We start from the raw sequence: 26736 nt of genomic DNA, 5'->3' as shown, positions 1-26736 counted from the left end.
GAACACGTTCATGCAGAGGGGATGCTCCGAAAATACCTGAAACTCTCAACTGAACAGTGAGGTTCTGATTGGAACCTGAGCTACAAAATGTCCCTAAACCGGTCAAAATACAGATGTTACCACTGTATGGTCAATGGGTCCTACATTAAGCAGAGCTGAACAAAGTGGATTCCATGAAGACTTAAAATTTATGACATTTTCTATTTTCATTTGACCATTGGTTTCTGTGTTTTGTTTTGATTCACCTGAATTACATGAGTCAAAATAGAAAAACAAGCAAAGAACTTGTGTTTACATTATCATCTTAAACAGCTAAACTTGAGATTCTTTCAGAGTCTAATCTGGCATGAGGATTCTGGACATGGAGCCAAAGGCTTGCAATATCTATTAGAAATTCAACAGAAGAAAGAAAAGTATTTGAAACACATAAAGCTCCAGGAGATATAACTGAAAAACTTCTGTTGCCAAAAAATGTCTCTGAAGACTTCAGATTGTCTAGGCACCCTCCTATATTGTAATGACCAGAAAAGGCTATTTCTCAGTCCATTTTCATTTCTAGAAGATTTCTACTGCAAATGGGGAAGTCTAAGTTCCAAACGCTACCTGAATAATGAAAAATTACCTTAATTTTGGGAACGGTGTTGCCTGTTTAATAAAACGGAGTTGGCTTGGGAGGTCTAGGAAGCAATTCAGGTTCATAAACAGAAGTATGCACCTCACTTTATGCACAAGTATGCAAAACAGAAGTGTCCGGTGCCATGTGAGATGCTGTGGACTATCCCACTGTGTTTCCAGCTGCCGCAATGGAAAAGCATGAGTGTCCTGTCAGTGCTGTGTTCTCCCTAGCAGATGGATGCCATGGGGCGTTTGAATTGGGTTCCATTTTGTTACAGAATTCCCAAGTGACTTTGAGTAAGTCACACAATCGCTTTATGCTTCGATTACCTTTCAGTAAAATTGGCATGATTACCGCTCAGAACAGGTTTGAGGCCTTAAAGGGAAATTATGATGTGTGAGTATACGTTATTTCTTTTTTCTAATGTACATTTCAAATATGGTAAAACATATACAAAAGCTCTCACTTCAGTATGTGTAGCACACGGACCAAATTGAGATATAATCCAGATGTGTGAAGTGGAGATAGCTAAAATATCACTCAAAAGGGACCACAGGGCAAAGAAATAGGTAAAATGAATAAATGGGAAAATGACTAAAATGGCTGAACTGATATACTACTGATCACTTTTAATCCCTAATATGCTACTTTGGGATTAGGTGGTTAATATAGGAAGGCTTAACTCTTTGGATGTTAAATGCAGAACATTATACAGTTCCCAAAATGAAAGGGAGTATAGTTCTAAATGGGTAAAAAGCTACTGGCTGTGGAATACTACTCTGAGCTAAAATGAAGTTCTGAAAATGATCCTTTTAGCCTAATATATAGAGAGAGTAAAAAGTCAGCAATATGCTAGAGAAGCGTATAGAAGAACTTGGAAGAGATGATATTTCTTAGAGCAAAATTACCATGGAACTACTGGTATTCAATTATTTAGACAGCCTGACTTTTTATTATTGCAGCAAAAATATATTACAGCTCAGAAGTACTTTTAGAAGCTCAGAAAGTCATGCTTGTCGTGTTTATATTACTTGAGTGAGAGATCAGTTCTGATTTATTGTCAGTTGTTTCCATATCAGCCTTTCAGGAACATATTTTTGGTGAAAAACAGAGGGTTCTCTCTGCATGGTTTTCTTTTCCTCTGTATGGAGAGCATCTGTATCTATTCACCCCTGCCCTGACCCTACAAAAACCTTTTGCACTTAGGATCTGTGACAGGGTAGGGCAAAAGAGTATAACATTGGGTGTTGAGCCTTAGAAGGAATCCAGCCAAAAGCTAGTGGTCTTTTGATACTCAACATCCCTTAGAAAGTTTCTCGGGGATCATTTCCCCCAGAAAGACTCCTAGGACGATGTCCAAGATAGTAATCCAAATCTGGCAGGAATTTTCAGGGCCTTTCTGTAGAGGCGTCTTGACTCTTCCCAGTTACCCTGAGATCTGGTCTTTCTGCAGACAATTGTTCATTCCACTAGCTGTGATTGAGTTATGAGTGCAAGTAAATATATGTATTTGCTTGCTTAGTATACCTTCTCCTTTATTCCACAAGTCTAACACCATAGTTTTGTGGTAAAGGCTGGTAGTGGCTTTTGTATATTTTGTGTGTGTGTTTTCTTTTTCCTTTGTTTGGGCGTACTTTAGTGAAAGGGAAACTTCAGAAAATGCTCTGATTTCTTTGGTTTGAACATAAAAGAACAGGGTATGTCCCTTAAGGTATACCTCCTTAAGCATGGTGTATTCATGCTTAAAAAAGAGATCAGTGTTGTGACTTATCAGGGCATTTGAAAGTTGAAGGATAAAATTGTCAGAGAAACTGAAAAGGCTTAAATGCCTAGTGCTTGACGATTGCCAGTATGATTTATGTTCCTAAAGTCTGTAAACACCTTTAAAAATAGCAACATGAGTATCTGTATATTTAAAAAAAAAAAGAAAATAACTGGATATAAAGAGATAAGGGAACTGTAAAAAGTACAAAACGTAACAGAATCAACCAAAAAGAAAAAAGTAAGAAACTTTAATAGCTGATGCCACACTAATGTTTTAAATTGAATGGAAGAAAGAATGAAAGAAACACAGAGGAAGTATAACTTGGGAAAACAAGAAAAAGTGGTATAAAGTGTTCAGGTGAAGCGTATGGAGCAGAAGGAATGAGACTAATAGCCTACTATGTTCAAAACCTTTTGAGACTTTTGGGATTTGCATTTGTAGCAGATAAAAACCCTTTTCTTCTCATTTCACCTCTTATGTCCGCCTCCCATGCTAAGGGTGTATGCATCAAATTCAGCACCAGCCTTAATTGCTGTAATTGCTGGGTTACTCACCATTGAATGGTCTTCCTCTCAGTTTAGAGTTACCAACATGCTTCTTTTTTTTCTCTTTTAAATTCTTATTTATTAGTCCTTTATGAATTTATTTTTTTACTTACGTGGATGCATAAAGCCTCTCTTGTATGTTTCCATATTTATGTCTTCTACCTTAAGCTTCCTGAGCCTTTGGTTCATTCCCAGCACTGGCAGTGGCTGGGGGTGATCGTGATGTCATTTTGCTTCATTGGGTCACTGTCCCCATCTGTAGAATGGAGTTGAGGGTACTTGCCTGCTTTGTACGAAGTTTTGAAGTCTGATAGAAAAAAAGGACTCTAGCAAAAACATGTAGCTGTTAACATTAAGAAATTGAATGAATCATAGTATTAAAAACTGTATCTTCTTACTTGTATGAGAGACCATCCCTTCAGAGCTTGTTTGGAACTGTCGATGGAGAGCTGTGTCCCACTTCCACAGTCCAAGGCACATGAAGTGGGAAAGGAGGTCAGGACTACATTAATTCCCTACTTATTGACCATCTATATTATTAGTTCTTATTAATGAAAGCCTTGCTGTAACTTTCAGAACATCTGAGCTGGTTCATATTTCTTATGTTTCTGCACTTGGGTGGGTTCTGCACAATATAATAGTTTAATGATCCAGCCATGAGAGCAAAAATAAGGGAGTCAGGGCTCCAGGGTGGTATTCTTAGCAACTCACTAACTCACAGTGAGCTCTTGAGGTGTAAACCTATTTGTTCTCGTTTGACCACGTATGCAGAGAATACCGTAACAACTAACTGCCCTTGTAGGGATGTGATTAGGCTTAGTTAGATAACGCCGGTAAGGAGCTTTATTATTATCTTCACCTTCATCCTTGGCAGGAAGATCTTCTGTAAGTGTGAAATGATGTTGTTATTTAGTTTATTTTATGACAGGGATCATATTTTTTGTAAAGCAATCTGCAATTCTTTCCCAAGCTGGCTGTAATGAAGGCAGAATTAATGGTTTACACACATGCTGTATTTCATAAGAAACATTCTGTTCAAAATGATAACGTTTACCATTGGTTTTTCATTTCTGTCAGTTGGTATGTTTTCATTTTTTTAAATTAGATTTTCTTGAAATATCATCTGCTTCATAAACAGTCATATTTGTTTCCTCCAGCACTTCTGAGGCAGATTGCAGAAGTCACTGTAAGTAGTTTTGTGATATGTTTCATAGTTGTTGAAACCCCATTTTTGAAGTCTGGTACAGTGCTTTAATTGGAATTGTTAGTTTCAGATAGAATCTCATCATTGTCATTATGAGAAATCCTATGCTTCTTATTCACTGCAAAAAGGAACTGTATTTTTAGGGGTCTGCAGTATTAAGTGCTTTCATCTGCAAGAATATTGCCAAGTCACATCATATGCCGCTAAAAGACATATACTGAAAAGAATTATCTTAAGTGGTTACTACTGTAATTGAATTAGTTTTAATCACATGGAAACATACATAACTAAATTGCCTGAGTTTAGCCGTAAAACAGATGCCTGCCTCCTGTTTGAGCACTTCATAAACATGCATTTGGGTATAGTAATTCGGTTTAATCTGTGTTGCCAAGGTGTCTTTCAGCTGAAATGTAAGACTGAAGTCTTGGCTACTTGTGATCACTAAAGATCCCCTGTTACCTTGCAAAGGAGGCTAACAGTCCTCTCATTCTGGGTAAAATACAATTTCCACAGATTTACATTTGGTTTAACTTTCTCTTTCTGCTTGAGTTGATTGAGTGTCATGGTAGAATAATTTAGAAAGAGTATTGTGATTCACCCTATAAATACATTGTGTCAAACTGAAGAAAAACCTGGAGTATTTTACTCAAAAGAATAAACCTCCTTCATTTTTTAGTTGTAATTTTCTGTACAAGATGGATGTGAAGAGTAAAAATAAATGCATTCCTTGCAAATTCCGTAAGTTGAATTATTCATGGTGAAAAATACAGCTGAACATATAGGAAATGCCTATGATCGATTTTTAAACTGTAGAAGAATACTAAAGAAGAAACATGATGAACCTGAGTATTTTTTCTGAAATGAAGTGGGGTCCCTGTTTGCCCAAGTTCTTCAATTTTTTTTTTTTGTAATTGAAATATTTTATGTTCCGTATGCTTTCATTGTAAAATTATAGCTGAATTGTTACACTCACTAACTGAAAAGTAGGTAAGCAAGTTTAGAAATGCATTTTTTGTTGCAAATATTGGATACGTAGTTCTTTTTAAGTTTTGTTATTTTATTTTATGTCTTTGGAAAACATTGACAAAGGGACCCATGCTTTTGTGTAAACTGTTACTTGTATTTGCAAACACAAAATGCTGTATTTATTTGCAAATTATGCCAGTGTCAACCCCGAGTAAAACCAACGTCTTGCAAATTTGGGTTGGAATTCCTCCAGGCATAAGATCATGCTGGTCTTCTCCTTTGGAAGACTGTTCGGCTGTTTATATGACATTTTCACAGCATGAAGCTTGAGGCTAGATTTTAAAAAGCAGCCATATCCGAGTTACGAGTGGGGCCAGGATACCTACAGCAATTAGGATGCTGCTGAAGTTTCCACAGCCCACATGCACCACTGCCTGTATGTTTAGAAATTCTGTTCAATTCATAAATCACCTACTATGTCATACTTACCAGATTATAATGAATCTTGGGTATCACATTGTCCTTTTAACATGCATGCAGTATTGCATAAAATTGGGATGTTAGGAGTGTTAAAATCAGCCTTCTAAAAACAGTTACATCTTTCATTATGGAGTTTTCATCAAAGCTCCTATAATTTATTGATAGATCGTAGGATAGTATTAGGAATGGGATGAAGAGAAAGCCCCTTTCTGTAGCTCAGCTCATGAAGAATTCTGTGCTCAAGTGTGCACACTATGAAGAAAAATGTATTTCCATAGGGAAACAGGTTAAGATTTTCTGAGCTTAACAGCAAAGCAAATAGAAAGTATTTGAAAAAAGCTTCACAAATTCTTTTTACCTTTTTGGAAATCCAAAGATGGAGATTATTTGCTATTCTCTTTTGCACAGCATCAATCCTGAGCAAAGGCAATAAACCCGCTACTCCAGAAAAGAGGGACGGTCTTTTTTTTATTTCTTGCCCTAAGAAGTATCTTTGAATCGTGATTGTTGTTTAAAAATCACACCAAAACCAGAAGAACTTTCTGTTGAGTGTCAGACTAGCTTTTTTAGCATAACGTCTGCTTAGGAAAATCACTTTGAAAGATATTAATGAAAATGCCAAAATACAAGCTCAATTATTTTAACTAACAAATCAAATGGATGTCATCTTGGCTTTCATAAGTACATAAACTAAGGAGTTCTAACATCTCTTCATTAGTAGGATGATGTCAGTGTCGAGGACAGTTTCAAGGACTGTATGTTGAGGGAGGCCATGCACAGATTCCTTTCTGTAGTGTTTGAAATGCATTTAATTCTTCTAATTGTTGTTGTTGTCTTATATCATTTGGTAAACTGCAAATACAGGTAGGTGCCAAACATAGTTTATGAAGTAATTTATTTCAGCAGTAATTTTGAAGTCCAGGATAACTATGTTGTCTTATCTTTATATTGCTCTGATATATTCAATATGTCAAAAAGTGGATGTTTAAATACAGGTAGTTAAGGTATTTGGTCATGCTACGTCATAGTTTTGTTAAGAAAAATAACAAAATTTTATGGTTTCTGCTTAGTCTTATTAAAATAAACAACAGAAATAGCAGTTATTTAAAATTTCCCTTCTATTTTTGCTTTTATTTCTGCCATTTCTGCCAGATTATATTACTATAAACCAGTAAACACTTTCACATGCAGGTTTTCAAAAGACAAGTTTAATGGCAAGATATCTTAGTGGCCAGCCCAAATGCGGGACATGAGGAACTTCTGGGTCACAAAATGCCACAGACTATCTGACTTGCTTTGGCTTGGTTCCTTAATTTCATTATACTTAAAAAAAGAATAACCTTAATTCCTCAACTTGATACCTGCAAAAGGGCATCAGAGTTCTGATTAAACCTCTTTGTCTGTATTGGCTAATTCACTGAAATAACAGTACTTGGCAGAGATTGCCTGCTGGTGATCCAGTTCCTGGCAGGACTGCCTTTAAATTGAGGACTTTCTGTTTTCAGACCACACAGAAAACACTCGGTTTTACCTTAAAATAGGTACAATCTATAATCAATGTGAGCCTGTGTCAAGGAAAGAATTCTAAAATATGCCTGGTCCAGTACCACAATATGCCTTGCTGTAGGAGTGAATGAATTTATACACCTGGGTAAAATACACAGGTGTCACAAAGTAAGACTTATTTTCCATTTTGAGACAACATCCTTTTACTGGAATGGAGACAGCATCAGGCGTAGATAATAACTCTCAAAATGGAATATTCTTTCTGAGCGTGACATCTATGTGACACGCTATCAGATTCTAGTATGTCTGTATTTTTAGTATGTTAATAAGTGTGATGTACAAATATATAATAGAGCTCCCCCACAACATGATTGCTAACAGGACATATTTTTAAGTTGCATGTTGGCAACAAAATATATTTCTTTAAGCAATATATAGTAATATATACATATATTTTAAATATTTTCCAGCATAAAAGAGGTGCATTAGCAGAACACAATAATAATTTTAAAAATTGACACTATTTAAAAAGTCAATTGTCGATATGTTGCCATAGGCTGAAATAGCTATTAAATGCAACAACACATTTTAATTCCACTTAGACCCAAGGGGCAAACAAACCCCCAACAAGACAAACCCCTTGAATACTGAAGCTCACCAAAATCCACTTTTGTTGGAGATTATTGGGAACGATTTCCAGAGGTTGAATCTGTCAGATGAATCGCCCCGTTTGCCCTAGGAAGCCATGCCCTAGCTATTTTAAGTGAAAAATATAATTGCCACTAGACTGAATGGAAAATGGGATAGGGGTGATTTATTAGGCGGCTGGATTCCAGGTCATGCAGACCTTAAAAAAATGTTAATAACCTGAAATGACACCTGGATCTGAAATGGTGAGTAGAGTGTCACAAAAAAGAGGTGTACTTTGCTGACAGTGACCATACGTGCAGCTTTTACTTCATGAAGACAGGGCGGGCTCAGAAAGCATCCTGTTAGTGCAGCGTAGACCAGACAGAAGTGTCACGTAGAAGAGCTGAAGCCTGGTGTCTTAAGTGGCCACATCAACTTTGCAGTGATTCTCTTATGAACAATTATATACCAGTCCTGAAATTAAATTGCAGATTGCAAAAGCATCTGATTGCATGCCTTAAGCCCACTGGGTTTTTATAAATAGAATTGTACAGAGCATAAAGCATGCAGGATGCCAGTAGAGTATTCTGCCTGTGAATTTAAGATGCCATGAAGAACTCAGTGATGTACCTCTCTTTCCGTATTCATTATTAACTTTTGTACTGTGCTTTGAGATCATTGGATGAAGGGTGCTATCTATGATCATGTAGTTCTTCCAGTGCATGAAGTAAATCTCTTTGAAACAGAGTACTACTTTAATGTAGTAAAACAGCTCCAGCCTGCCAACTTCTACTTCACTCGCAACAACATCTTTTCTATGAAAAAGTAAGTTGCAAAGTCCCATAGAGTTTATTGATGAGGCCTGAAGAACTTACAGGTATTGAGCTTTGTTGGAAAGTGAATGTAATGAAAAGTAAAAAAAAAAAAAAAGAGAATAATCCAGGGACTTTCTGTTATAGTGGAGGAGTTAAGGAGAAATATGCTGCTGCTCATTATTGACTGAAGCAGGTAGCCAGATACAGGCTTTCTGTTAGGAAAAGAAACAGCATAAAAATAGTTAAATCTGACATCAGTTATTTGCTTTAAAATTGCTTGCCAAGGTCAGTTTCCCTGAATATGACAACTAAGGAGAAGAAAGAGGGCTGGCTTGCTTATAGCAGTAAATTCCTCTCAATTGGAATACCACCGAAAGGTCCCTTCCTAGTGCTTTACTCAGGACAGCGCTTGCACTTGTTCCCCCTGTGTCTGAAGTTTCTGTGCTGTCTTGCCTGGTCCTGCTGTTTCTCCCACCATCACAAAACATTGGGAAAACAAGTGGGGAGGCAAATCCTTTCTCTTACGTGTGCTGTTTTCTTGGGTAATGTGTCTGCGGTGAAAGTGGTGATGACTGTTTTCTGTTACGTAGTTAACAGACTGGTGATTTTACCAGCCTGTCAAGCGAATCATTGGTTTCAGCAGGTTGACTGCTCTATCTCCCTGCGTTGTTCATCGTAAAGTCTCAAATTCTTAAAATTGTATCCTTTTATAAAATTTGGTTACAATGCTATGAAAGAAGTGTGTGTGTTTTAAAATAGTTGAGATGATACCATCTAGGGATGGTATCTGGCTGATATCAGTTCATCCCATCATGATACCATGATATCATGGTATCATCCCTAGATGATACCGTCTAGGGATGGTATCTGGCTGATATCAGTTCTCGGGCATTTGTTTTGTTTTGTTTTTAAGTAAGGACTGTTATCTAAATATACACAAGGTTGACAGTGCAAAAATAGGTATTCTTTTACAAAGCAGGCTAAAGCTTTCCACATCCAGTGCTTGGGCAGATAGGCGACTGAAGGTACCGAAGCATTTAGTCCCTGGAGCTGTACCGGAAAGTAGTCCTAGACAAGTACAAGAATTGGCAATTGCTTACACGGCGAAAAAAAAGCTAATATCCGGTAACTAGGAGCATGGGTGGTATTTAATAGTATGAGAACATTTCAGTTTGAGTAGTTCTAGCACCATCTATAATTTTCTTAAAGCTTTATGTGCAATTTATTCTGCCATAAGATTAATAATAGAGTAAGGCATAAGTTAGCAGATGCTTTGCAAGATTGCTGTCTGAGCTGTATTGAATCTAAGCTGAGCTCTCTCTCATTCTCTCTACTCTCATTCAAGATGCCACTCCATACCAATCTACAAGGCCACCGTCGCTATTTACATTTCAGTAGCACCTGGAGGCTATGGTTTTGTTATACCGAGAGTTGCCCAGGTAGTTAACGATATTATTATTGTGTAATACATAAACCATGTGGTTGTGTCTTCAGAAACCTGCTATCGTAGTTTTGCCATCCTGACAGGAAAATGCTATCAAAATCCAAGTTTTGAGAACATTCAGTATTGGGACTTGTCCAGGGTGTTTGTTAAGATAGGGATGAATATCCCTTTGTGGATCGGGTGTAAGGTATGTTTTTCAGGCTAGGTATAACAAACGCTCATTGCTCAGACTCGAGGAGGGGAGCAGCTCACTTCTGCAGTTGAATCTGAAGTTTTGTCTGCTTTTTTTCTTTCCTCTCTCCTAACTTTAAAAATAAATAGAAGGGGGTGAAGTATTTCTTGGTAGGTTTTCTGAACTTGCTCAGTGATATTACAAGGTAATTTCACTAGAAATTTTAAAGAGAAATAAGTGTTGTTACTCCATGTTTTTATTAGGGCAAGTGAGGGCAAAAGAGAGCACAAAATATTTACTTTATGAGCATGAGGGAAGTGCACTGAGGTTTTGTTATTATTTTTCATTAACTGATTAGTTTCTGAGTGTTCACAGGAGGACTTTTCCTCGATAGACTCACTGAAAGGACATTCAGCATCTAGAGCTTTCTTTTAATTTGAACACAAATAGGAACACAGTAACCAGTGAAGCAGAAAACACAGATTTGCTGGCTGAGCTGGCTTGAAATGAAAGAGTGAATCTGAATCTAGGGTACAGCCCACAGAGTCTGCTACTCTAGCGTGGCTCTCGTTACAGGACATTTCAGTGGCTTTCTTAATTAAAACAAAATGTCCAATCTTCTCTGGATCGCAAGATGAATCTCTTATGTCAGGGGCTTGCTCTCCGAGTTTGCTTCTCTTCCTCTCATGCATCCCCCAGTTTCATCCCCAGCTACGTGGTCTTCACTTGTGTGTTGCGCCCTCCACCCTGGAAGCTCCTCCCTGTTGAGGACGGTCGTTTGCCTCCACGGAAGCCACGATCTCCCCTATTTCTGCAAGCAATTCAGTGTGACCCTGTGTGCAGTCTGGCTCTGAAAGATCGGTACCTTCCTCTGTGCTGCCTAACCACAACTTTTTAATAGAACACAACATACAGTCATAGAGTGAACTGAGAGATTAAATAAATGCCATCCATTCCACAAATCAATATGATGGAGTAGAATTCAGATCAATATTGGTTTCCTCTCTGTTTCTATTTTGAATCTCGATGGAGGATTTGGGCAAAGACATGATGAATTGTCCCAAGATCTATAACTATGTTAACTATGGTTTGATTTAATAAAAAAAGTAAGGAAAACAATGTAAAGAAATGCCTAATGTTAAATCTCAGAAGAAGAAAGGGAGAAATTTTCATATATGTTTTCATTATTTATGTAATGTATTTCTGTATATTTTGCCTATGGGTGGTATTACAAGACTTCTGAGCATTATCAGTTCTGCTATGTCAGCCGTGACTTACCACCTTCATAACACTTTATCCAAGATGACTCCTGTTGAATCTTTTTAATTATCCATATACCATGATCTTTCTCTATTTCTTCCATTCCCAAGATGCAGTGCAAAACAGTCATTTATTGTAGCCAGTAGAGAAGAACAAATGGAAAATATGGATTGGATTGCCTTTCATTGATATATTCAGCTTTTGGTGAGAGTCAGATTTCATAAGGAAAGGAGTTCAGATTAGACTGGAGAGGCATTTTTCAGAATTAATAAACATTTTAAGGCATTAAGTAGTTTTGGCTTTAGAACAATTATTGCAATTACATTATTTTTTCAGTATAATTTATTATGATTTTTCAGGTTCACAAGAGAGAGCTTACCGCAGCGCTAGTGTTCTGTTTTAACAAGCACGCTGCAGGCAAAACAACTCTGTAGCAACGTCCTTTGTGCTTCAAGGTGGTACATTACTGAACCAGCCATGGGGGCAGGGACACTCGGCATCCCAGCAAACCACGCAGTTTCCCCATTGCTGACTTGGTGTGATCATTCAGGTGAATCTGTTGAGCATGACACAGTTCAATATTGGACAGTCTGATGAGGATAGGAGAGTAATTATTATCTGACAGCTGAGTCATCTGTGAAAAGTCAGAGCCACCATCACCAAAACCTTTGTGTCTGCCACAGGGGGACTCTGCTTTGGAAAATAAATAACCTTCGTCTTAAGGGAAGCTTTCTAGTTGGGAAGGGTCAATGTTGGTGGAGAGAATGAGGTTGGACATTCCTCTCTCTGACATATGTGAAGCACCTTAAGTTGAAGTCTGCTGGCACTGCCTAGCATAAAGCAGAAATCATCTGTTTCTTATTTGCATTAATTGCATGCTTGTGATGTTGTCTAATTGCTTTTTGTCTTGTTCAAGAAACAATGCATTGCCTGCAAATTTTGTTTATTCTAAATGTTCTTTATAGCACAGGTTGGCTATAAAATGTCATAGGAGTTCACCGCGTTTATAGGTTGAGCTATATCTGCCCTTATAATATTTTATCCTAATAAAACCAGGAAACAAATTTCCTTGCTTAGAATACATCTATTGCCCTTACTATAGATATCATAGAATCATAGAATAGTTTGGGTTGGAAGGGACCTCTAAAGGTCATCTAGTCCAGCCCCCCTGCCCTGGGCAGGAACATCTTCAACTGGATCAGGTTGCTCAGAGCCCTGTCCAGCCTGACCTGGAATGTTTCCAGGGATGGGGCATCCACCACCTCTCTGGGGTTGAGGAGAACAAGTGCAACCTGTTTCTTGACCATTTACAGCACTTCAGAGAGGATCTTCACCTGTCTGCTCCTCCTGCCGCCTGCCAGATTAGCTTTCTCTGTTCTCACAGATTTTGAGCAAAATATACTTTAAGAACCTGGACTAGTTTTGCTGGTGTCTCTGTACAGGAGGATTTATGGTAGGTGTTTTGAGTATTGATACTGGGTGTGAAGATAAGTTGCCCTGTTTTCTCACCCTTTATGAAGTAAAGAAAAAGAGTCAGCGGGATCTCCTGGAAGGACAGGAGGAATTGGAGCAGCAAGGATCTCTTCAGCTCCCTTCCCTCCTGTGTCTCCCAACGCAGCCTGCCCACGTTAATAATCCTCATTGCTCCACGATAGTTAGTCAGGCTGCAGCAAAGATTAAATATCCTTTCCTGTAGCTGAATTAACTTTCTAGATGTAGGTGGTACAAAATAGGTACATCAATGTACCTACTGCCTCTCTGGTTTTATTTCAGAAATCCTGTCTGTTCTGAATTCATAATGAGTATTTCCAAGACTTGGAAGTTCAGGATCAGACCAGCAGCAAGGCTCTGTAGAGGTAGACTTTCCTGTTGAAGTGAGGTGTTATAATTCTGATTTTGAAACACCGCTTGTAGGATATCTCACTTCTCTAGCTCTGGCTTGCTTCAGTAGGTACTGCACGGTCCAGTCCAGAAAGACAGTATATGGATTAATGCCACTCCGGATCAATGAGCAAAGGAAGTGATTGTTTTCTTTCCTCCTTCTTCTCCATTAGAAATTAACACACCTTAAACCCAAAGCCATCCGTGTGTTTGTGTACAGCCGTGATCCTGCGCGCTGTCACTGCTTCAAATCCTGCAGTGTTCCCCATGCTTCCTATCACCAAAAATAAGCATTAGCAACGGCTTCCAGGGTAGAAATTGGGATGTCTGTCAGTTTCATCTATCTTAGTTCCAGAATTTCTTTAGGTTCCGATGCCCGATGACAAATTAAGTGGGGTGTAGACCCAGGCAGCAGAACAATGCTCTGTGGGGGGGTGCACCAGAGCACAGGCAGCTAATTTGAGTAATCGCAGAAACCTAGCGATGCAATGATTAATGAGGAAGGGACCTCCAGCTGGCCTGTAACTTAAGCACGCTGACAAAGTCTGTTGAATTAAGTACTGGTTTGACTGACAGCATCTCTACTGAAATCCACATCAGGACTAGTTCTGTTGCCTTCCTGATGTATATTTACTCTGAAGTATGCCTGGTCTTGGGTATCTCAGACTTTTTATGTCTCAATATGCTGAACTGCAAATCTAGATGTTCTCCTTTTGTTTGTTGCTGTAAACCATTTACATAAAAATGCTGAGTCTTTAAATTGTGGGAAAGATTATAAAATATGCAAACTCATATACATGCATACATGCATATATAGATTTCACTGTATTTTAATTTCCTCTGTGGCATATTAGAATCTGCTTTTCTTGTCAGTCACTTTAAAAAATCACAAGTCAACAAAAAGCAATTTTTCTGGGGGCATTCTGAGGGCTTTATATGGACACATTTAAAGATGGAAAAAGCATAGCAGTAAGATTCATTATTTTACTTTGGTGTGCTGACTAATGCTGTCAAAAATATGGGTTTTGAGAAACAAAACATGCCCAGTGGAAATACAGGGATGTGAGAAAAACAGAAAGAATTTAGGGATAATAATCATCAATAAACCTGACAGACGATATCAGTACTTCCTTTAGCTGACTACAAGCTAGAATACAATTACGCTTTCCAGACCGTACATTAGGACTTACATTAATATTGCTGAGAGGAAGAGTCTTTCCTTATTTTCTCTACATAATATTTTGAAGACAGTCACGCAGTCTGCCTTCTAGTGCTCTGGGCTAGCGCCAGCTGCCTGGTCGGAGCACAGGCGGTGCTCAGCTCTTGCCCTTCCTCTCAGCAGAGGATCTGAGCTCGGGCACCCATCAAGGTGACACACCTGGGTGACTCCCGGTCTGGTCACCGCACAGGGAGAGCAGCCTCACGTCTGCTCAAAGGATGGACAGACATCCTGGAAAGTACTGTAAAGGTGGTGACATCTGGGATGCTTCAGTTTCCTCTGGTATGGGAAATTGGAAGTTACTGTATCACTTATCAGCTGATGAGCATTTGATAGATATTTTTGGGCAATGCCAAAAAATTGGTAACAGGTTTTCTGGTAACAGTTCAGAAAGAGATAGAGAGAGGGCAAATTTGGATATAAAGAAAATACAAGCTAGTTTAGCGCATGGAGAAATATGTCTTATTTAAATCAGATGTAATTTTTTTCAAAATAATAGAAGTTTTTCATAGACTAAGAGATAGTTCGCATTCTAGGTTAAATTTTCTCTCCATTTTTCAGAAAGTTAAATATTTTTGCTATCAGTTTCAACATTTTGATTTTCTGTTTCATGCATTAATTCCATGTAGGGAATTTTTTTTTTTTTGTATATATGTATATACATACATTAGCTGCTTTCATGTAAAAGATGAGGAGCTCGGTCTTGAAAGCCTAACTAAACGTTACCCCAGTTTCACAGATAATAAACTCCTTCCACTGCAACTGGCAGGCGGTGAGTACAAACAGTGCAAGCAGGGGTTCTGTTTGCAGAAAGGGACCACGTGTCAGGTAATCTAGCTAAACATGCAAAACATAGAACAGTCCTTCGTCTTGTTTTTCTCTGCCTGTTGCCTCTCTTTGCAGCCATTCTAAACACCTCTGATTTGGCTGTGTGTCATTACTAGGCATATATATGCCTCAGTTGAGAGATTATTCAAGGCATGTATTTTCTATTCATGAATGTCTCTGATTCTAATTTATAAAGTCTACTTTATTAAAATTGACTCTTATTTGGCATTTCTTTTAATTATCTGAAAGAGAATGCTCAAACTCTTTTCTTTTGTCTTTTTTCGTTTTCCTTTGTGAAGACTAAAATATTGATTTCTAGCTAGCTGGATTTTCTTGGCTTTCTTGCTACTGCTACTGTTTTGTCTCCGTAGAAATACTGTCTCCCTAACGTCACCTTCATATGAAGACCTTTGTACATCTGCAGGTCTTTATTTTTCCTTTAGAGGAAATGAGGCTATCTTGGAAATGGGTTTTGAATGGGTTTTTAAATTCCTGATGGTCAAAGAAAGTCAGTTAATTTGAAATGAAAAGAAGACTATCTAATCATAAGCGTTTTATACATAGGTTTTTCAAAACGATTGTGTTCTGTTGGTCACAGCACATGTGCTAGGACTCCACAGTACTACTTAGAGCCAGTCACAACTTTTCTGGAAGGATACGTGTTGAAGGTTGTTAGCACAGATATCCAGAACAGCGGGAGAATAGCCTTACCTGGCCAGTAAAGTTATTGCCTGTGTGCAGTATTGTGATGCTGCACAAGCAGTGGCATCGAAGTTAGCGCGGTAGGGTGTTCTGCGGGGTTCAAACACGATTCACAGGCTGTGACCCAGCGGTGGGCAGCTATTAGCTGTCTTACCTAGTGAGGACACTGCCAGTGATTGACTGACTGATGGCTGCAGAAACACAATAAACAGTTATGCCAAGTTGTTCAAACAGTATTCATTAATAATACGAAGAGATTCATTTTCGGAGCCAGCCTTGTATATAGGGCGAATATGAATTTCCTTCCTGAAGGCCAGGATGGAGAACAAAGTGCATAGTCGCACTGATCTCAGGTGTGCTTCAGGACCCAAACCCAATCCACTCCAACTGCCTCCAAATGGCAATAGGTGTTTGGCATCACTGCGCTCTGTATCAATTTATCACTTTGAAAAAAAAAAATTATCTCTTACTGTTTTGTAGTAATCTAAAAAAAAAAAAATCCAGTTCTTTGCAATGACAGAAGATGTGATCTGCTTGAACATCTCCCAGCTAGATAGTTTCTACCTCTCTTAATATGAGTGTTTGGAAGATAGTGACTTACATATTTTAACTTATTTAATTTAAATTATTAATTAAATGTAGGGGACCAGGATACAAGTGCATAGAAACTGCCTTATTTATCAGAATACTTCTAACCAGTGTCGGTAGTGCATATTGGTTTTGTATGCCTGTTTTAAGGGATGTCTCTGGAGAATATGGCATGGGGGGGAAAGGACATCCAAGAAGAGCAGCTGCCCGGCTTCTTGTGAAAATCAGGTGCCTTTGAGGTGACCAAAGTCAAACGAATAAAGTCCAAATGAATTTGGATCTGATCACAGCACGACTGACCCTGTGGGTCTGTCTCTTGTGCCCAGCCTGGTGTGTGCCACCGGAGGACAATGCCAGGTTGCTGCCTTGTTAAAATATCGGACCTGTCCCAAGGCGAGGGCTCACGCTGCTGTGCTGTGTGCACATACCCTCTAAGGCACGGCCCTACCCTTTCTGCACTGCCCCTTTCCTATCCTAGCCTGTTTCCTTTACGTGTATAACGTTGACCATAATCTTTTGCTTAGCTTACTTGCTTTGCTTGTATTACAGTGCAAATTAGCCCATTTGTGCCTAATTTGTGCCTTTGTTTCTCCTTGAAGTTTATTTTCAGCTGTGTTGTTTGTCTGTGTTTGAAGCAGATTCTTAGCTACGTTAGTTAATGCATGACGTGAATTGACTTCTATTGAGATAAATATAAGCTGCTAGTATCCATCCCCCTGAAAACTCTCTTTACTTTCTCCCCTTCTCCGACTGTTGTGTACTGTGAAATGATTTACCTGGCATGTCTTAAGCTGTTGACACTGTGAAACAGTTGTTACATTTCACCACAGAAATGGCTGAATACATGTGCAAAAAGATTAAGGGCCCTTTAGGATGAAAGTCGCTATACCACAATGATTATTCTGACCGATGAAATTCTAAACTGCATGTGGTTCCTTTTTCTTCTAAACAAGAAAAAATAAAAACCATTAAAACATTCAGACGCGTTATAAACTTCAGATGTGGTGGTTTTTTAAATAAAATAGCAGACATCTACCTCAATAAGATTTTAAACAGTCTTTCAACTTCAGGACTTTGTTACATTATGCCCCCAGGAACCTATTCTTATTATAATTATGATCCAGAGGAAATATTCTTGAACAGTAACACTTTTCTATGGCAATAGCACAGTAGATGTTATACTGAATTGATGATTGTTTAAAAGATTTTTGCCAGCATGAGGTAGAATAGTCTAACATCTTTGAATCAAGATACTAACTTTGGGTTGAATCAAGAACTGTAATAAAGGAGAAATATGTTCTTAGGAAATGTGTTGAAAATTAGTAGGTTGAAGATGAAAAGACTGAAATTATTAATAAGAGTTTTTCTTTCATTGCACAAGAATAGCTGCCGTTTGTGCTGTTGGAAACTTTGTGGTTAAAATTAAAGGATCTGTGTTCTCTCATTGCTGTTCTGTCACCTGCTACTTTAATGACAGTGAAAGGGTATCATGGGGTCAGTTTCATAACCAGTAAATGCATAGGGTTTTGTTAACATTCGGGGTAGTTTGATGAATATTATCAACACCACAGCCATAATAATTATTCTATATTCTAGAATTTATATTGGCGCTCAGAACAGTGGCACTTCCAAATTTGGGAAGGTGAGATCGTATGAGTTACGTGGTTCGTTACTGCTGTATGTGGCTAGTGTGGGTTTGAGTACTGGCAGTACATTCGTAGTGTTTTCTCTGATCTAGAAAAGAGTCAAGGCAGCTGAAGTCCATGCTGTCAAGCTAGCTTTGACAGATGACATTCGGTTCCTTCTTTTATTTTACTGTTTCTATACTTTAAAGTTCCCTTTTGGGCAAGAAACTAGGGTCAAAACATATGGAAATCAAGTTTTTTGTCATGTTTTTCAGCAAGCATTGAAAAACCTGGCAGAACACTCTCATCTTATTTACTCTGTAAACTAATTTTAAAAGTGGTTTGGATAATTCTGTTAGTGTTTAATCTGGTTAGTATCCTGTTTGATATCAGAAGTGTCTCTTTTGGGGTTTTCATGTATTTCTGACTGAAATGAGGAAAACCCCGCAAACCAAATCTATAAGCCCCAAAGCCTCTTCTGGCTTTTGCTTGCTTTGTTTAGGGTTTTTTTGTGTGTGTTTGGTTGTTGTTTTTCTCCACTTTTAGAGAGGAACAAAGTATATGAGTCTCCTCTTCGGTTTTTCAACATGCGGATAACTAACAGTTGAATAACTTATTTATAGACATATGGAATATCCATGAGTTCATTTTTCAGGCCAAAGTTAGATGTCTAATAGACATGCTATCATTTTAATAGAGGCTGCAGGCCTAAGTGTTTATCTTCAGTCCTTCTGGTACAGGAATCCAAAGTGGGGTAGTCATAGTGATCTCTTCTGGCCTTAAAATCAAGTCCAATAGCTTCAAAATCTGATAATGCAACTGGCTTTCACAGTTGGTCGTCATCATGGGGAAAAAACAGTGTTTTGGATTTCAGTTGCCTCTGATTTACCTTGCTTGGGATTCTTATTTTTTATCTAAGAGTCAGGTTCAAACCTAGCAATACAGGGAAACATCCATTAATATCCAAATGCATTTATTTATCTGATATTTTTCACCTTATTAAAAAGAAAGCCTTGTTTCAAAAATAGATATTCTTTGTACTAGTGTGAGACTGAAAACCCACAGTGGATGAATTTCTGAAGGAGAGTACTTGGCTCGAAAATACACTTGGAGCTTGGGTTTAGTCGAAGTGTTGTTTACATTTTTGTTTCTAATTCAGAATTTTGGAATCATATTCATTTTATTTTTTTTCCTTTTCATTGTGACAGAACAATCTGAAACAAAATAGTGACAGTGCCTAATATCTGTACATAAATAGCAAAAACAAAATGTGAGTTTGTCAAGACTTCTTATCCCTTAGACTTGATATATGTCTCTTAATTCCGTGTTTTAGAATGTATATGTAATACTGAAATTTAAGAAGTGGACGAGAGGAAATGGCCTCAAGTTGCGGCAGGGGAGGTTTAGATTGGACGTGAGGAAAAATGTCTTTACTGAAAGAGTGGTGAAACATTGGAACAGGCTGCCCAGGGAAGTGGTGGAGTCCCCATCCCTGGAGGTATTTAAAAGACGAGTAGATGAGGCGCTTAGGGACATGGTTTAGTGGGCATGGTGGTGTTGGGTCGATGGTTGGACTCGATGATCTTAGAGGTCTTTTCCAACCTTAATGATTCTATGATTCTATAAGTGAAAAGCTGGTGTGTAACCTTGGTGGTGTTTCATATCCTCTTTCAAAATTTTGCATTGTTTTATGTATTTTGAGCTACAGTCATTTTTCTATGTGCTATATCTGCCCTGAATATCTTGCTTTCTAAGAATACATGTAGAGGACAGGTCATAATATGCCTAGTGATACACTATTTATATGTAACTGTTCAAAAAGTAAATTTATTTGACTACAGGAGCACAACAGAAGTTGTATTTAAATATGGAGTGAATAGCCTGATAAATTAACTTGGGGAATAATGAGAGAGCAGTGTGGAGGAAGATACAGAAGTGACTGAAAAGGGGAGAACAGAGTTGGGAATAACTTAAAGTTAGAAAACAAAGGATAAGTGGCAAATAATTGTATTTTTATATCAAAATGTGGCCGTTGCTTGTAACCATTATGATAGTTAATTGAAGCAGCGGTTAAAAAAAGAATAAACCCGGAGAAGAAAAAAAGAAAAAGATGCCAGCCATAGCTGTAATAATTACTGGAATATTGCTTTGATAGACAGGTCTAAAATTAAAGTTTCTCTCATTTATTTAGGTTGTTTGTCCCATGTCTGTTATAAGGGATTAGGAGACATTATTGACTGTTCTTCCACAAGAAAACTGATAGCGAGGGGAAGTTAAACTCCTTTAAACCAGATGATTAACCTTGTCATATTTCTGCTGGTATAGTGGATAACACTGTCAGATATTTTTGAAGCTCTTTCTGTATTCAACATGTTCTAATTAATCGAGAAGAGAAAGGAGATCGGTGTAGAATGGAAGGGAAAGAAGACCACTAACTTGTTCTTATTTTCTTGTGAGCCTACAGTATGTCTTGAGCAATATACACAGCTGAAGAAATATTACATTTAAGACTGTATTTGTAAAAATTCTTTTTCCTTTCATTTATAAACCTTTGGAAAACCTCTAGTTCTGTAAAGTTAAACATAGTTTTATTTTGTGCTATAGTTCCAAAGTGTAGTTTTCCTATAAATGGAATGGCATGTTGACCACTTCATTACATTAAAACAATTTAAGCCTTCCACTGTACTTTAGGAGGTGTAAAGAGACTGGTTTGCCATTTACTTGTATTAGCAGTAAGTTAAGAATGACCAAATGAAGCCAATAAAAAGTTGGCAAAACCAAAAAGCTGTAAATAAGACAATCTCTAAGATACAACTTTCACAGAGATTTCTCTATGATAGTTTGGTTGTATAGTCTATGACATGGATGTCCACAATATTGTAGTATAGAAAGCAATAATTTAAGAGAAAGTGCACTGGAGTGTATGTTCCTGAAATGTTCCTGTTAATGCAGACAGAAAATCAGTAGGAGCAGTTAGCAAAGATATCGCTGGTAAAGAGTCAGCTGGAACCTCAGCTGACATATAGTCATATAGGTGCAGTCAAGTCAAGGGATCTTGATCAGATTTTGCCAAGCAAGGGTCTTGGAATATTTTTCCAGTAGAATTATAACATCTATTTGCTCTGCAGTCTGTGTAATAACAGTTCACCTAGCCATATCTAACCTAGCATTAAATTAGCTAATTTAGGTGTTGCTAGTTTTATTTCCACAGCTGCATGGAATTTGCACACAGACTGCAAAACCATTTATGTTTATGCTAAAAACCTTGCAAGTACAGTCATGTGGATGCAGTAAAAACAATGCAAATTATTGTAAACAGGATTGCTATATTAACTGCTTATATTCATGCAATTTTATGTTACTTTTGGCATTATGCTAATAAATGGGGGTTAAGTAGGAGAATATCAGACTTCTACTAAAATATTTCATTGTCTTAGCCACATGTTCCCTCTGAAAAACTTGTCATTGTTTCTTAATAAGTGATTTCTCATATCTGGATCCATCCTGTCTTGAAATGTTCATTGATGTAAAAAATTCCAACACTGCTAATATCCTGTAACTCTTTTGATGTGCTTGAAGAGAGCATCTGAACGCAGTATACGTCTGCTGGATAGGTTACATATGTCTGATTCTGATCTGAAATCAAGAATAAACTGGAATTACATTAGCGTAAAATAGACTGGTTGGCTGTCCTGCTCCTCGTCTCAAAAAGGACTTAATTCTATACCAAACGAGAACCCAACTGACTCTGAAAACCTGCCTTCTAACCCTTACTTAAATGAGTGGCTGGACTGTTGAATTAGTTCCTCTGGGGTTCTTGAATATGGATTTCAGGATCAGAATCTTTATCTGACGTGTCCAGGTGTAAAAGATGATTAATGGTTTGTTGAATAATGGATGATCTTGCAGCCTATCTTGAAAAGCGCATTTTTGAAATGTTTCTGTTTCCTTGCACTTTATCTCACCATTTGCATACAATAAAGTGAACCTTGAGGGGGTGGGAAGTGTTGCTGGAGGTGAGGGCAGCTGCAGGGGTGGTGCACCTGTACAGCTACGTAGCCTTTACCATGTCATGGAGTGGTGGGATTCGTCTGTCTTACACCTCTCATGGTAAATTCAAGACTGTGGTGGCTTTGAAGACTAGAAGATTCTGATCTGTCATTATTTTAGGCCTCTCGTGTTCACATTTTACCTTAATCATGGTCATAGTTAGAAAGCATAGAAAGCAGTGGCATACTAAATTCAAAGGGTGGGGGTTTTGTTTTTCCAAATAATTTTATATTGCTCACAAGATCCTGACCACCCAAAACCAGGTGTATTTTGTGTTTGTTCTTGTCAGATATCTCTGAGCACCAGAGGAATATCTAGACAGCTCATGAGAAAGGCTAACCATCATGTTTATCTGTTACGATGCTTTAAACTTCAAGGAAGGGGTCCTGATGCAGCAAGGCCTTTACCCTGAGTCTAATCCAAAATTCAGAGCGACTGTTGGCATGTTTAAATTCTTTGCTGAATTGAGGCTGAAACTTTGCCCATTGTTAACATACACAGTTCTTGTTGACTGCAGTGAGAGCCTCATGCTTGTGTCCAAGGGCAGGTTGGCTGGCAATGCATAAATTCCAGCCCATAGAAGAAATCTGGAGTGAATGTGATGACTGTGTCAATGTACAAAGTTGCAATTATCTTGCAAGCTCCTTTTATCACATATTGGCACCCCTTTAAATGAAAAGATAATATTGTTTGTGTATGAACATGAGAGAATTTACTGTACTTGTTTATTGTACCACGGATTAAATTATGTCAGTACTAATGTTATAGTTAATAAGTAAGTTAGACATATTCAAAACTCTCTAACATCTCCAAATTCTAAGAAATTAAGGAAAGACAGAAAATTAACGGAAGTAGCATAACCATAACCTATCTGCTGTTTTTCTTTGTATATTTATTCTGCAATAATAAACTGAGATTGTACAATGTAAATCATAAGCATACCTGCAGATGTTAGTGCTTGATATTTTATCATTTGGAGTTCTGCTTACGCTGCTATAGAGAAATGTTTATGTTAAGATACAGCATCTTTAAAAGTAATTTGAGGTTAATCACATTATGGTATCTGCAGAATGGTGGAAGGAAGAAGACTTGAAGAGGTCTTTATTAGATAGCTCATCAGAGACACGACTAATAATATTTTGCCATGACATCAGAGGGTGTTCTGGGAGGAACAAACAAAGGTTTCTCTCTTTAGAAAGGATGCTATTTGGCTAATATGCCGATCAGCCTGTCAGGTGCATTAGCAGTAAGTGATGCTTCTGGTGACTGCAAGCAAGGAAAATAAGCTGCATGTGCCTGCCTGCCTGCCATCTCTTCTGCGCTGTGGCGTTCTTTCTACTCAGTCCTTAGTGCCTCTCCTTCTCTCTCCCTCTGTCCATCTTCCTCCCACCTCCTGGCCTTCTTGCTTATGTTTTTCCTGGGCATTCCCTCCTCCTCCTCTCAACCCTCTGTCCCACTGCTCTTTGAGATTTAAACTGTGTCCATGCGTATTCTCTTTTATGTCCTTCAGCTATGTAGCATCATCAGGTGTATCAAGACCCTGCAGACCTCCTGTCACCTTTCTTTTCTGGATGTTTTTGTTTTAAAAGCTATGTTATTTTCCATTGTTGTTTATGTAGCTATGCTATTGTCCATTGTTGTTTCTGTAGTAAACTGGTATTAAGATTGCCAGTGTCCTTTTCAAAGAAATTGGTGGTTTTGGTTTTCTTTTTGTTTGTTTGTTTGTTTTTAATTTTATTTTACTCCTTACCTGGGAAGTTTGTCTTATAGCTCAATTCTCTTGATGAAGAGTGTTTGATCCCCACTTCTGGGAAGCGACCCAAGTCTAGTGATCTGCACTGTCTTAGAAGAATGCCTCTATGGTGTTGGTTTATAGATCAAAATATAGTTGAAATTTTACACAGTGATTGATTTGAACATGAAGAATATTCAAAATTAATACTTTAATATGAGGCTTTAAAATCATCATGGAACGTTGGCAGGGAACCTGCAGGAAGAAGGCACATAGTGTGCAACTGAGATTTAACCTGAGGAGTAGGTGGCTTTTGTACCAGCTGAAGTTTTCACATCTTTTCATTCTCTGCATTTAGTCTTGTGTATTAGAGCTTTTTCTAATGTATGGATTGCTGTGGCCAGCTCTTTATCGAGGGGAAAGTTGATAAACCAGATAGTATTATTGTTAAAGTTCAGCAAGAAGCCAGATAGGACCCCACAGATTTTGCAGCTAAGTTAGCCATTATTAGGCACTTCTGCTTCCTCCTATAATTTTGCTCATTTCCCTCTTTTCATTATCGTATACTTTACCTTACAGAAGAGGGTAAGCTGAACTCTGAACAAAAATCCTGTTTTGCATGCCATTACTTAAAACTTTTTCACCCAGCAAATGTATTTGATACCTCTTATGTTTTCCAGCAAATATTTCCCTTCATAGCTCTATGCAGAAAGAAAGACAGGAAGATAATTTTTCATCAACTTGATTGCTTTAAGCACAATTATAAGGGCTTTTTAATTTGTCCAGGTGGGAGTACATTTCACTTCAACATTGTCAGTCTCTTTTTCTTTAGGCGTAAAGGCTAGAGATTTCCTCTTTAAACTTAGAAATATGATGGCCTTATAATCATGTGACTCTAGTGTCTGGAGATTTCAAAGCTTTTAATCAGACTTGCTGGCAACATTACAGTTAACGTTCACAAACTAACTCATAAACCAGCTAACCTTATACATGATGCATGAGCAGAATGACTGCCAGTGCTTGGCACCAAATCTATAGTCTCCTGTTTTATTTTGCTAAATTACTTCGGCCAATAAAAAGGAATTGATATGCTTTTTGAACAAATTCATGGCCTACCTATTAGATGGCAGACATGAAATATGCAGAATTTCTCAGACTTAGCCCAAAATGTGTTCTGCCATGACTTTTGATTTGGTTTCAATATCACATATTATTGAGCGCCGATCATCCTAACAGTGAAGTTTCCCTGGAATCTCACCTCCAGAAGGTCAGTGGCCAGCATCCTCGGTTGCACAGATGAACCTTGCTGACGTTAAAAAGGACTGAGCTTTGATAGTTCAGAGAAGCCAATTAATCATGTAGACAGAATGAAAGCTTTTTAACATAGTATTTAGAAAAATCACACCAATAAAAATCAGCTGTAGTGATAGCTGGTTGGCAGTTTTTCATTGGAATGATTTTCTTGTGGATAGATTTGCACAGAAAAGCATTTATTTTGGCAAAAACCTATTAAATTGAAATTTAGAATTTTTTAACTGCCCTGAAGCGTTTCATTTTGACAAGATAATAAAAAACCCCCACGGCATTGAACTGTTTTAATATCTTCTGTCTTGTATCATGGGTCAGGTTCCCTTGTATATTTCTTAGACATGATGATCCTGAGGGACTGGAGTGCATTGTAGGAATTTATTCAGTGGGATATATAATATGCTTTAGCAACTGGTCCACAGGAAGAAAGCGAGAACTAGGATTGCAGTGAATAGAAAACAGGGAAATGTATTTTAATACTGGAATGGATGAGATCTGCAAAGGTTTTTTCCAAGGATTCTACTTTGTCAAAACATTTTACTTGAATTGAAAATGTCTAAACAAAATGTTTTGACACTGCCCAACTTAGATTTGTCTCTGTGGAAAAGCTCAGCTCTACATCCGTTTCAGGAGGAAAATCAAAGGGCCTGTTTTCTCCTATGATAGCAGTTCCATTTTTTTCTCAAGTCTAATCATCATGCCTCCTTCAAATATATACATAAATTAGTGTGATGTTTCAGATGAGAGGAATTCTTCGGCTGCTTCTGGAAAGGCAAGCATTCTCCTAGAGGAAGGATGATTGTTATATAGTGGAATGGGTTCTGAAAGGGTTCTACAGCATCTGTGTTTTGGGAAGGAGGCAGAAGGAGAAGGCGTCAAAGTGGATCTTGTTAAGCATTCCTGCTGGGTTTCTTTCCCATTCGAGTGGTCCCGTGCAGCATAGGTAAATCGTTACGCCGGGAGTGTTCTAATTCAGGGGCATTTTACTGTGCTATAACAAAGGAAGGCTATATTAAAGTGTGCATTTGGGATTTTGGTTATTATAAATTACATTCTTTGAAATCTCATTTAGAACCAGGAACTAAAATGATATTGGAAGGCTCAGAGGATTAATTCTTCCTGAACAATAGACTGTCACTGATCACTCTGTAAAGTAATTATGCCAAATTTAATTATAATACAAGCACATTGTATGATAGTCATAGTGTGCCCAAAAGAGAGTTTGAAAAGGTGCCTCACAAGCATATGGACTAGCTCTGGGAGCACAGTGGCAAATTACGCATGTTGTAATTGAGTACAACTTAATATCAGGCTTTCTTAATTAAAGGTTTGGGGTTGTGTGGGGTGGATTCTGGCTGGCACACTTTGCTTTTCAATATCATCAGCACAATGGAACAAAC

General features: G+C 37.9%; 1 protein-coding gene across 4 annotated transcripts in view; it reads left to right on the top strand.

Moving 5' to 3' along the window:
* The window catches only part of GRID1 (glutamate ionotropic receptor delta type subunit 1), a 556909-nt gene that overhangs the window by 456402 nt on the left and 73771 nt on the right, over window positions 1–26736 (top strand). The window lies entirely within an intron of this gene.

This window comes from Aptenodytes patagonicus, chromosome 5 (genome assembly GCF_965638725.1).
Source record: "Aptenodytes patagonicus chromosome 5, bAptPat1.pri.cur, whole genome shotgun sequence".
In the NCBI taxonomy this organism is placed as follows: domain Eukaryota; kingdom Metazoa; phylum Chordata; class Aves; order Sphenisciformes; family Spheniscidae; genus Aptenodytes; species Aptenodytes patagonicus.
This window is presented reverse-complemented; position numbering and strand designations above follow the sequence as displayed.